This window comes from Ochotona princeps, chromosome 25 (genome assembly GCF_030435755.1).
Source record: "Ochotona princeps isolate mOchPri1 chromosome 25, mOchPri1.hap1, whole genome shotgun sequence".
Lineage (NCBI taxonomy): Eukaryota > Metazoa > Chordata > Mammalia > Lagomorpha > Ochotonidae > Ochotona > Ochotona princeps.
This window is the reverse complement of record NC_080856.1, coordinates 17,269,509-17,281,214: the sequence shown is the minus strand read 5'-3', so window position 1 is coordinate 17,281,214 and position 11,706 is coordinate 17,269,509.

Below are 11,706 nucleotides of genomic sequence, written 5' to 3'. Positions count from 1 at the left end.
TTAGAAGTATATTTTTCTGATGCTGTTTCTGAGATACTTCTCTGACATTTCTCGATCATGGATGTTGAATTTAGAGTAGACTATCAGCTGATTCATTTTTTCCTGCATTTGTAGCAGGAAAAATGTGTGAGATTTTTAGCTTGTATTTATTTCTTCTGTGTTTGTCCTTGCATTCAAGCAAACCCTCAGCAGGGCATGAGGAACGTCACTAAGTGTTAGGACTCTGATGTGTTGCGAATGTGTAAAGCCAGAAAAGAGATTCTGAGCAGTGCTTGTGAGGCTTTAAAAAGTTCATGGATAGGGCCCGGCGGTGTGGCCTAGCGGCTAAAGTCCTCGCCTTGAACGCCCCGGGATCCCATATGGGCGCTGGTTCTAATCCCGGCAGCTCCACTTCCCATCCACCTCCCTGCTTGAGGTCTGGGAAAGCAGTCGAGGACGGCCCAATGCATTGGGACCCTGCACCCGTGTGGGAGACCCGGAGGAGGTTCCTGGTTCCCGGCATCGGATCGTTGCGCACCGGCCGTTGCGGCTCACTTGGGGAGTGAATCATCAGACGGAAGATCTTCCTCTCTGTCTCTCCTCCTCTCTGTATATCCGGCTTTCCAATAAAAACGAATAAATCTTTTAAAAAAAAAAGTTCATGGATAATATGATTATTTTTGATTTTTTTTAACTCGGGCTTTTGGAAGCCCATCTGTACATCAAAGTAAGGGAACAATAAATCTTCATCTGCATCCTGCATGCTCCCAGCCCAGACAAAAGACATACACCCGAGAGGCAGCAAGACCTCAGGACAAATGGTGCAAATGGTGGTGTATGGGCAGATAGGTTGGGATGAATGGTTTTGTTGAGACTTGTGTGCTCCTTGGAGGCAAGAAACCAGCAGAAAGATGCTGCAGCCTTAACTCATCTCAGAATGGTAGGTTTGAGAAGACTGGACTTGAAGGGACTCTGACCTGCGAGAGCCATTCCCAAGGACCAGAGCTGTGTGCACCTCTGACACATGGCGACAAGGCAATTGTGACCACTCACTGCCACCTTATCTCCGTCATGGCCTCCTGGGGCTGAAGTCCAAGCTTGGGAGATGGAGATTGCAAATTTTGCTGAGAGTATGCCTTTATGACCCTGAGAGTATGCAAACCAGAAAGAAATTAAGTTGAATAATAGAAAAAATAAAGTTCTATTTTGTGCTCATTTGAGTTTCTGGCCTGAGATTCATAGCTGGACACTTGGTAGTGCTTTGCTTTGTCTTCCCTTTGGTGCCAACAATGGCCTCCCGAAGACAACTAGGTACGTGTGGAGTCTGTGTCAATAACCTATGAGACACTGTTGGCCTTCATGGTAACCTTGCGTCATGCCAAAGACTCCATGTTCCTTATTCTAGTCATGTTTGCAATAACCCCAATGGGTGGCAATTCCTGTTTGTATATTTTTAGGTGAGAAAAGCAAGTCATTGAGAGGATTAACATGTTTTCCCATATCAGGCAGGATAAAGAAATTCCCTTCAGTTTGTGGTGATTGCTTGTTGCAAGTGACCCTAAATTTAAATGGGATATCTGTGCCAGAATAGGAGTTCTCTCAGAATTCTGATGTAACTACTCTAAGATCATCATGAAGAGGTTTTATTTGTAAGTTGTTTATTATTATGGTCAAGCATTCACTGAGGGCCAATTTGAACTAAAAATCATGCCAAGGTATTGAATTAACAGTGGCAGCCTTTCCTCTAAGTCTACTATCTGAGGTAGTATATGGTTTTACTGATGGTGCAATCAATGCCTAAGAAACAAAGGGAGTGGAATGTGAGTTTGTTATCTTGCCATTTAGTGTAACCTCTTTCCACTGCTTCAAGTGTCCTCTAATTTCCTCCAGAAGACAATTATTTATTGTATGGGAAACTCTGGAGAGGGTTCAGATTCTATGAACTGATGAAAGGCAGAGCATGGGGCACTGTACTACTGCTTGTGGCCATTTGGTTCAGCTGCAATATAATACCTTGTGTTCCAGTGTACTACTACAGACACATGCTATAGAGGTTTATTTCTCTGCTTGCATAGATTTGGACATAGACAGGGAAGGTGGACAGACCAGAAATTCTGGTTGTAAGTTTATGTTGCAATTTTGAGTCCAACATGCACAAAATAGACTCAGATAAGGCTCACATGTAGTAGTCTTGAGGCGAATCCCTTTTTCTTTGGGACTTTGTTGTTAAAGTCTTCAACTGATAGGAGAAAGACCATCCACATTGTGGACAGTCATCTGCTTTACTTGGATTTAGCTGGCTTAAATGTTAAACTCATCTAACAAATGGCTTCCAAGCAACATGTGGACTAGCAGTTTACCAGGTTAACTATAACCACCCATCCATGAAGCTATAATGGCTCTTCAGTTGATTTTACATCAAAATCAGAATGCCTGGGATTTTCATAAGGCATATACTTATGAAGTGTCTGCAGCCAACATAGATTGGCTTAAATAGCTACAAACACATGTGTTTCTTATAGAAGACCTTGACTATGACTATACCAAGGATTTCCATAGCGAGGCTATAGTTTGTAGTGATCATTGGTTTATATACTAAATCCATTCTGGATCTTTGGATCAGAGTTTCTTGATACAGGTGCACAGATCAAAATAAGCCTATTTTGCAGCTACGGACACTGAGGTAAGGAACTGGGGGTGAAGCCTGAGACACAGATAATTGGTGTCATCCTCAAATCTAGGTTTGCTGATTTTGGAATTCTCTCCAGATGCAAAATAGAAGAAGTTACTAGTTGATAGTGAAGTCTAAGGCCTTCCCAGGAGGTGTCTGTCCTAGGACAGGTGACTATGATTGCAGCACCTCTCTAGCTTTCCCGTGGAGCTGAAGTGGCACTTGATTCACGAGTAAAGGACAGATGGGTACGCAGTGGATGTGGCCATCCCAATGGCTTTATTTTATTGATGGTTGTGTGTATAGATTATCAACTGTGGGAATCATGTCTTTCCCCTGAGTTCAGTTTCTCTGAGGGACAGTCTTGTGGCCAATATGGAGTAATTAAGCAGATCAGTCTTGGAGTTCTAGGCAATTGACTCTAATCATTAGATTTTGAGTATGATGATGATATTGAGTTGAAAACGTCTCCAGAGAAGTTATGAATCAATGATCCCAAACAGAAATGATCAGTGTAAAAATTAGTAGAATATCTCCAAAATCTTTGCCAGAAATATCCAAAGTCTTCAAATGCTTATTCATTTCCGTTGCTTATTGTTTTAGTAGAGGATTCAAAAACTGGGATTTCAAATTTTTGTTATATTTTCTTTTGGGAATTGATAACCTCAGAGGTATGAGTTCCTGAGAATCATTTCCATCTCTGCATAAATCTTCTGGGGAACTCTGGTGTTCCCATGTCAATCACGTCATATAATCCTGTTTGTCTTTTATTTTATGAGAAAAGAACCAAATATAGGTGTCAGTAAGTAATTTATTATACTGCTTTTCTCAATGTTCTCAAATTTAGTGGAGAGGATGGGGACATAAAATAAAAACATAAAAATCATCTCATGGGGTCAGACTAGTGATCCATTCAGATAAGCATTTGTCTGTAATCAGCCTGTGGCAGTTCTTGAGAAGCAAGCCTAGAAACCAGAAGGCCATTACTGAATCCTGCCCAGTCTTCACTTTATTATTTATTTTTAATTGGAAAGTCAGATATACACAGAGGAGGAGAGACAGAGAGGAAGATCTTCTGTCCAATGATTCACTCCCCAAGTGAGTGCAACGGCTGGTGCTGCGCCGATCCTAAGCCAGGAGTCTGGAGCCTCTTCCAGGTCTCCCAAGTGGGTGCAGAGTCCTAAGGCTTTGGGCCGTCCTCCGCTGCTTTCCCAGGTCACAAGCAGGAAGCTGGATGGGAAGTGGGGCTGCCAGGATTAGAACAGGTGCCCCTATGGGATCCCAGCACATGCAAGACTAGGATTTTAGCTGCTAGGTGGCCATGCCAGGCCCCAAAATGATTCCTGAATGTCAAAGACTACTGAGAGAGACTTCTTGCTCAGGTGCTAATAGTTTGAGGCCCTTCTGGAAAATTCTCCTACAGTTAACAACTGTAAGTCCTGGGCAGAAAGCATAAAGGAACTGTCAGAAGGTTCTGGAGGGACAGAGTAACAGCAGATAGACCCTGGAAGAGGGATGGTGTATGGAAGACGTTTCCCGTGGTTTGGCTTTCTGCCTAGTTCTCCGTGCAATGCTTGATTGTGGCAGAGTGGGAGGGGGAGTTACTAGAAAATCTACTATTTCTCTAGCAGGGACGCCCACAGCTGACTCAGAGAGTTGGAGAAGTCTCAAAGAGAAAGAGAGATTTGGCAACCCTACATTCTGTCTCTTGATTGCTCACACCTCAAACCGCAAGTGCACCAAACAGATCAAAGCAGCTCATGTAAACACAAAACACTTGAGCTGAGCTTGGCATGTCCATGCAAGACAAGTTGAAAAGGCAAAGGAAAAAAAATCACTTCTTGGAATAAAACAAAAGTGGAAAAAAAACCCCAAGAATTTACACAGGTTAACATTCATAAACCTCAGAATAAATCTAGAGGTTCCCAACACAAAAAAGAACCAATAAAAATGTGTGACATATCCTTAAGAGAAAGGAACATCAACGAGTGAGGCCTCAGGACAAGTTAAATGTTAGATGTAGCTGGCAAAGACCTTAGAGTCATTAGATTGATCACTACTGAAAGAACATAAAACATGATACCAATGAATGGAAAAATAGAAAAGAGAAATAAAATTAGAGAAAACTAAGTTAAAATTCCAGGATTGAAAAATGTAATGTGAAACGTTTTAAAATCACTGATTTGACTTAACAACTGAAAGTCAAGAGTAAACAAATCAAAGATAGATAAGAGGAATTATCCTAGGTAAAGATCAGATATAGGGCCTGGTGCGTTAGCCTAATGGCTAAAGTCCTCCTCTTGCATGTACTGGGATCCCATAGGGGCACTGGTTTGCATCCAGGCTGCTCCAGTTCTCATCCAGCTCCCTGCTTGTTGCCTGAGAAAGTAGTAGCATCACCCACATGGGAAACCCAAGGGATACTCCTGACTCCTGGCTTTGGATCGCCTCAGCTGAGGCCATTGCGGCTGCTTGGGGAATGATTCAGCAGATGAAAGATCTTTCTGTCTCTCCTCGATCATAATCTGCCTTTCTGGAAAAAAAAAAAAAAAGCCCAGAGTGGAAAAAAATGAAGAGGGTTGGAAAGATCTCTCACATTAATATAAACTGATCCAACAAACACAGAATCCTGGAAGAGGACAGAATAAAGGAATATAAAAGAGTTTGATGAGGAATGGCAAAGAATCTCTAGTTTTGATAGAGGACACAAGTTTACAGATAGAATATGCTAGAAACATCAAGTTTAAAAAGCCAAAATAATTCAGGCAGATAACAAACTATTGGATGCCAAACATAGAAGAAAAATCTTTAAAGCATCAAGAGAAAATAAAATATTAACACAGCATATGAAGGAAAGTGACTACATTCATGCACAAGTTTTCATCTGAAACCATAGGGGATTAAAGAGCACAGAACAACATCTTCAAAATGTTGAAAGGAAAGAAGAATTGTCACCCCAACTCTATGTCTAGAAAAAGTGCCCTTCAAGAATGAAGGCAAATTAAAGATATTTTTAGATGAAAGAAGACTAAAAGTATTAATCATGAGCTATCTGCACCACAGGAAATGCTAAAGGAAGTTTCTCAGGGTAAAGCCAGATGATACCAGATGATATTGTCTGCAAAAAAGAATAACAAAAAATAATAAATGAGAAAGAAAATTTCTCCTTTGATTTTTTCCTTGTGATCTCTGTATATGAATCATATAATTCTTTAAAGAAAATTTATAAGTGTCCTATATGATTGAAAGTAAATATAAATATCTAATAACAATTTTAAAAAAGATTTGTTTATTTTACTTGGAAGAGTTAGAGAGGTAGGGACAGAGAGAGAGAGAGAGAGAGAGAGAGAGAGATACCCTCCATCTGCCCAGCCACTCCCCAAATAACTACAATAGCCAGAGCTGGGCTGATCTGAAGCTGGGAGCCAGGTCCTACATATGGATGCAGGGGCCTAAGATCTTGGGCGTTCTCCACTGCTTTCCTAGGCCATTAGTAGTGAGCTGGATTGGAGGTGGAGCAGCTGTGGCTGGAACTGGTACCCATAAGGGATGCTGGTGTCACAGGCAAATAATTAGCTTATGATGCCACATTCTAGCCTCTATAATAATAATTCTAGCATAAGTAATGGAGAGCATCTAGGACACAGGGCTTCCAAGTTTCTATATTTTATTTGAGTGATACAATATCAGATCTAAGTGGACAGTGGTCAAAGATGTGTATTGCACTTCTAGAGCAATTACTAAGATAATAATATGAAGTAAAGCCAATTCTAGCAAGATGTAGTAATAGGATGTAGATATCCTTTTCCTTGAGACCAATAATGAATAAGAAAAAAGTGTGCAGCATCAAAACACTGAGTACTGAGCAATAAAGGACAGCAATCTCTCAAAGATGAAAAACAAATTTTTAAAAGGCTCTACACCTGCCCCAGTTTATTGCCGAGAGTTTCCAGGCCATAACACAGTGGAAGAGGACCAGGCAGGATCCTGTAGTCTGTGGGAGTTGAGGACTCAGTTGGGTGAGCGGAGGTGTGGAGATGTTGAGGCAGCTAGGGGTCACAGGATAGGATACCAGAGAGCAGGGAGCTGAATAGGGAGCCCTGCAGAGCAGCAAAGGGTACCACTGTGTCAACAGCTGATCACTGATCAGTCCATGTGTCAGAAAATTAGCCACAGTTGGCAAAGAACAGAATTAGAGGGAAAGATGCTAGAGGTTCACTCCTGGCCTGGACAAATTCCTGTTCTTGAAAAAGCCAGAGTGGAAAACATTATTAACAGAATCAGGAGGACACTGCTCTGGTTCTCCTTAAGAGAGCTAAGGGACTGTGAGTGGTGTAAGGGTTAAGATGTTGCCTGGGACACCCATGTTCCATGGCCGAGTGCTTTAGTTTTAAGTCCAGCTCAGGTTCTAATTTCATCTCACTGGTAATGCATACCCCTGGAAACCTCCAATGATGGCCAGGAGCCCTGCCGCCTCCATGGAGGTCTGGATTGAGTTCTGGGCTCCTGGCTTTGCCCAGGCATGTAGGGAGTGAACCGCAAATGGAAGATGTCTTTCTCTGTGTGCCTCCCAAATCAATCAACACATAAACAGAGGGAAACAGAAGAAGACAGAGGAGGAAGATGAAGGGAGAATGAAGAAGAAAGACAAAGGATGAAGGAGAACAAGGAGAAGGAGAAAGAATGAAGGCTTTGGACCTGGTGCAGTGGTGTATCACACTAACCCTCTGTCCGCAGCACCAGCATCCCATATGGGCACCAGTTCATGTTCCGGCTGCTCCACTTCCAATCCATCTCCCTGCTTATGGCCTGGGAAAGTAGCAGAGGATGGCTCAAGGTCTTGGGCCCATGCAGGAGACCCAGAAGAAGCTGCTGGCTGCTGGCTTAGAATCAGCTTAGTCATAACCATTGTGGCCATTCTGTAAAATTTGCTTTTCAAATTAAAACAAATAAATCTTTCAAAAAAAGGGAAAAAAAGAAGACTTAAAAGAAATTCTGAAAGGTTATAGTAAAGGACAACTAAGACTTAATATTGTTGAGACTGTTTAAGGACAAAGATTAGGAGTACTTTTAGGAATACAAATTGAACAAACAATTGACAATCAGGTATTTTCTACTTCTGGTTGGCAAATCACTATTTCTACTGACTGAATGTTGGTGACATAACACATATGTTGAAGATTTGTGTTAATCTCAATGTGACAGCATTGGGAGATGGAAGTTTTAGGGGGCAGTTAGACATGAGGACGGAGCCTTCATGGGTGCATTAATGTCCTTAGAAAAGAGACCCCAGAGAGCTCTCTCTTTCTGCTTCCACTGTGTGAGCATCAGGGAGAGGTTGGCAATCTGCAACCAGAAAAGGGGATCTTCACTAGGATCTGATCCTGTTGCACCTGACAGACTTCAGCCTTTAGAACTGTGAGACATAAACTAGCATTTAGAAAAGCCATCCAGTTGTTGGTACTGTGTTATAACAGCCTGAACTGAGTCTGTGGCTTGAGACAATAATACTTATCAGCTCATAATTCTGTAGATCGGCCACATGTACAGGGTTTGATCAGCTACTCTCTCCAGGGTCTCACAAAGCTGTAATCAAGGTGTCGGTTGGGGTTGTGGTATCATTTGAGGCTCAGGGGACTCGTCCAAGCCATGCAGTTGTTGGCAGAATTCATTCCTTTGCAACTGTACAATTTGTGGAGGTGAGTCTTCTTCAAGGTTATGAGAACACATCTCTCAACTGCTCTCTCTCGTTTTGTTACGTCAGCCTCATTGAAGATGTAATATTTCTTGGTGAGTTCAATGGATTTGGGGACTTTAACTTTATGTGAAAGCTTTCTTTTTTCTCTTTGACACACAACTTCATAGGATTGTGAGAGCAATATAGGGAATTATAAAAACCTGTCTGTCTTAGTGTTAGGATATCATCTTAGCATTCCATAGACCATAGTTAACATTTCATAGACTTGTAAAGAGGCAGACAAATACAACACACATTTTTGGGGTTTCTGAGAAAAATCAATGGGTATAAATCAACGTGGAAATGACACAGTAGACATAATTGGGAGACAGGAACTTCAAAATCTCATGATAGCTATAAATTCAAGATATCATGGGAAGCCAGAGACAGGGAAGATACCAAAAAAGAGAGAGACAAATGTTTCCAGATATGAAAATTACAATGTCTCAAATAAAAAGTACAGCAAGCAGAACTGACAGTGGATTTGATTTTGCAGAAGACAAGACAAGGAATCTTAAAAGGTAGAGCTATGTAAATGATCCAGAATACAACACACAGAGAGAAAATAATACACAGTGAAATGGGTGATTATGTGAGGCCTAGAATCTGAGTGATTAGAGTCTGAAATCATGGGGTAGGCAGAATAGGAAACCTATGTTTCATTGCCTATAAACCCAGAAAAGAAGAAGGAAATGGTGCCAACATTTCTCAAAGCCCACTGTCAAATCCAGTGATTTAGAGAAAAGGTAAAAAGCACTGAACTACAGACACACATTGGAGACCAAGGCTTACCATGATGGTAGACTTCTCATTGGAAATAACCAGTGGGAGAAGATATGCAGCAAGAAAATACTGCAAGAAAGCAAATTGGATAAATAGACTTCTATACCCAGGGGGGAAAAAAGTCAAATTAAGACCTGTTAGACCTACCAAAGTGGAAGAAATTTGTCTCTAGTAGTATTTCAATAGGAGATATTTTAAAGAAAGTCCTTTAGGCATAAAAATTTCTATCAATAGCATCAAGAAACTGTAAACACACAAAACCCATGCTAATACTATAAAGTTATAAATTACACAAAAATCAGTGTAAGTAATTATAGATTCCCGGATAACAAGAGACCAATGGGTGCATGAATTTTTCAATTCAAAAGAAGGAGGTTGGCAAAGCCACTGCCAAGGTTGACATCAGCATCCATGCAGGTACTGGTTCCTTTTGCGGCTGCTCCACCTCCAATACGATTCCTGCTAATGTGCCTGTGATAAACAGAAGATGGCCCAAGAGCTTGGGTCCCTGTCACCTACATTGGAGACCCAGAAGAAATTCCTAGAACTTGGTTTCAGGCTACACTGATTTTGTTACCATCTATGGAATGAAACAATGACTAGAAGATCTCTCTCTCTGTCTCCCTCTCTCTGTTACCTAACTTTCAAACAAACAAATAAGGCTTAAAAAATCCAAAATAATTCAGAGTTATTAGAAAAAAGGAAACAAAAACGTATGGTAGAGGTTTATGTTTCTGTGTGTTCTTCTGTAGGATAAATTTTATAAGTGGGAATAACGGTTTAACTAAGAAATAAATAGCAAGATGAAAGATCTAAAGCCAATGACTTCAGCAATCAAATGAAATGCAAGTGGCCCAAACTTTCTAACAGGTTGATATGACCAGATTGATTTAAAAACAAGCAAGATTTATTGAAACTCTGACAAGATAAAACTCACATTAAGCACAAAACAAAAATAAGTTATCCATATAACAATAATATTAGATGTTCTATTAATTAATGCTAACATTAGTGAAATCTGAGCTGGAGTGGCTGTAGTATTAGGGATAATAATGATGTAGTGAATTCATTAATAAGATGTAACAATCATATTTTTCATATTACATATTATATATTAAACACATACTGTTATGTTACAATTATATATGACTATATATTATTTTATATTACATTATAATGTATTAATATGCATCACATATAAATTTAAAATAGCATATTACCTATATAACATATTAAATATTTATGTATTATATGTGATGTTTATAATATATGATATGCATCACTTTATATAGTAAAATAATGTATATTAAAAATTATAAATCTAAGTATTATACTTCAAAATTGATGAATAAATGTACACAGCAAGAGATTTCAAAATCCTTGTCAAAATAATAGAACACTAATAGCCAGTAGACATTTACTCAGCATGTTACCAAACAACAAATTACACAATATTTTCAAGTACACACTGAATATTAACCAAAGTAGAACATATTCTAGATCACAAAAAGAGGCTCTTATAAATTTAAAGAGATTAAAATAATACCAAATATATGCATTCTGGTCATATTGTATATAAATTAGAAATTAACAGAAATCTCTCAGGAAGATTTCTAAACATTGGAAAGCAAATACCACATTTCTGTAAAATTTACGAGACAAAGGAGAAATAAAAAGTGAAACTGCAAGGGGAATTCAATAAAAATATAGATACAACACATTGAGGTCTCTAGGATGCAGCTAAAGCAGGATTTGAAGTGGAAGTTACAGGAGTTAAGTATCTCTATATTAGGAACGAAGAAAAGGATCAAATGACAACTTCAACTGAAAGAAAGGCACAAATTAAAATTCAAAGCAGGCAGAAAAAAAGGAAAAGGAAAGATCTGGATGTAAAATGGTTACTGTGAAAAGGGAAAAACAGTAGAGATGATGTAAGTATGTTTTTAGGGCTGATCCGTAGAACCGACGGACCTCTAGGAAGACAAACGAGAAAACAAATAAAGCAGCATTACCAATGTCAGGAATGAAAACATTGACACTACTGCAGAAGTAAATATTATCCATTATGTCAATTAATTTGACAACTTAGATGAAACTGAGAAATCCTTCAGTGGATACAAACTACTGAAGGTCACAAGGAAGAGATACATATCCTGAAAACTCCAATATTTGTGAAAGGGATAGAATTTATCATTAATAATCCCAATAAAGAATATTTGAGGGCCACATGGCTCACTAGTGAGTTCTAACAAAAATGTTAAGGAAGAGATTGTACAAAAATCTTTGCAAAAATTTAAAAAGCGGGAACATTCTCAACTCATTTTATGAGCTCAATCTTACTCTTACAATAAAATCAGATAAAAATACTACCAGGAGAGAAAACTATACTTCAATATCTCTGATAAAAATAAGTGCAAAAAACCCAACTAAACTGTAGAAATCCAATAATTCCTGTGTGAAAGAGGCAATATACCATGACCAGCAGGGTTTATTTAAGAGTGAAAAGTTGACTTAACTCTGAAAAAAACCTCTTTAT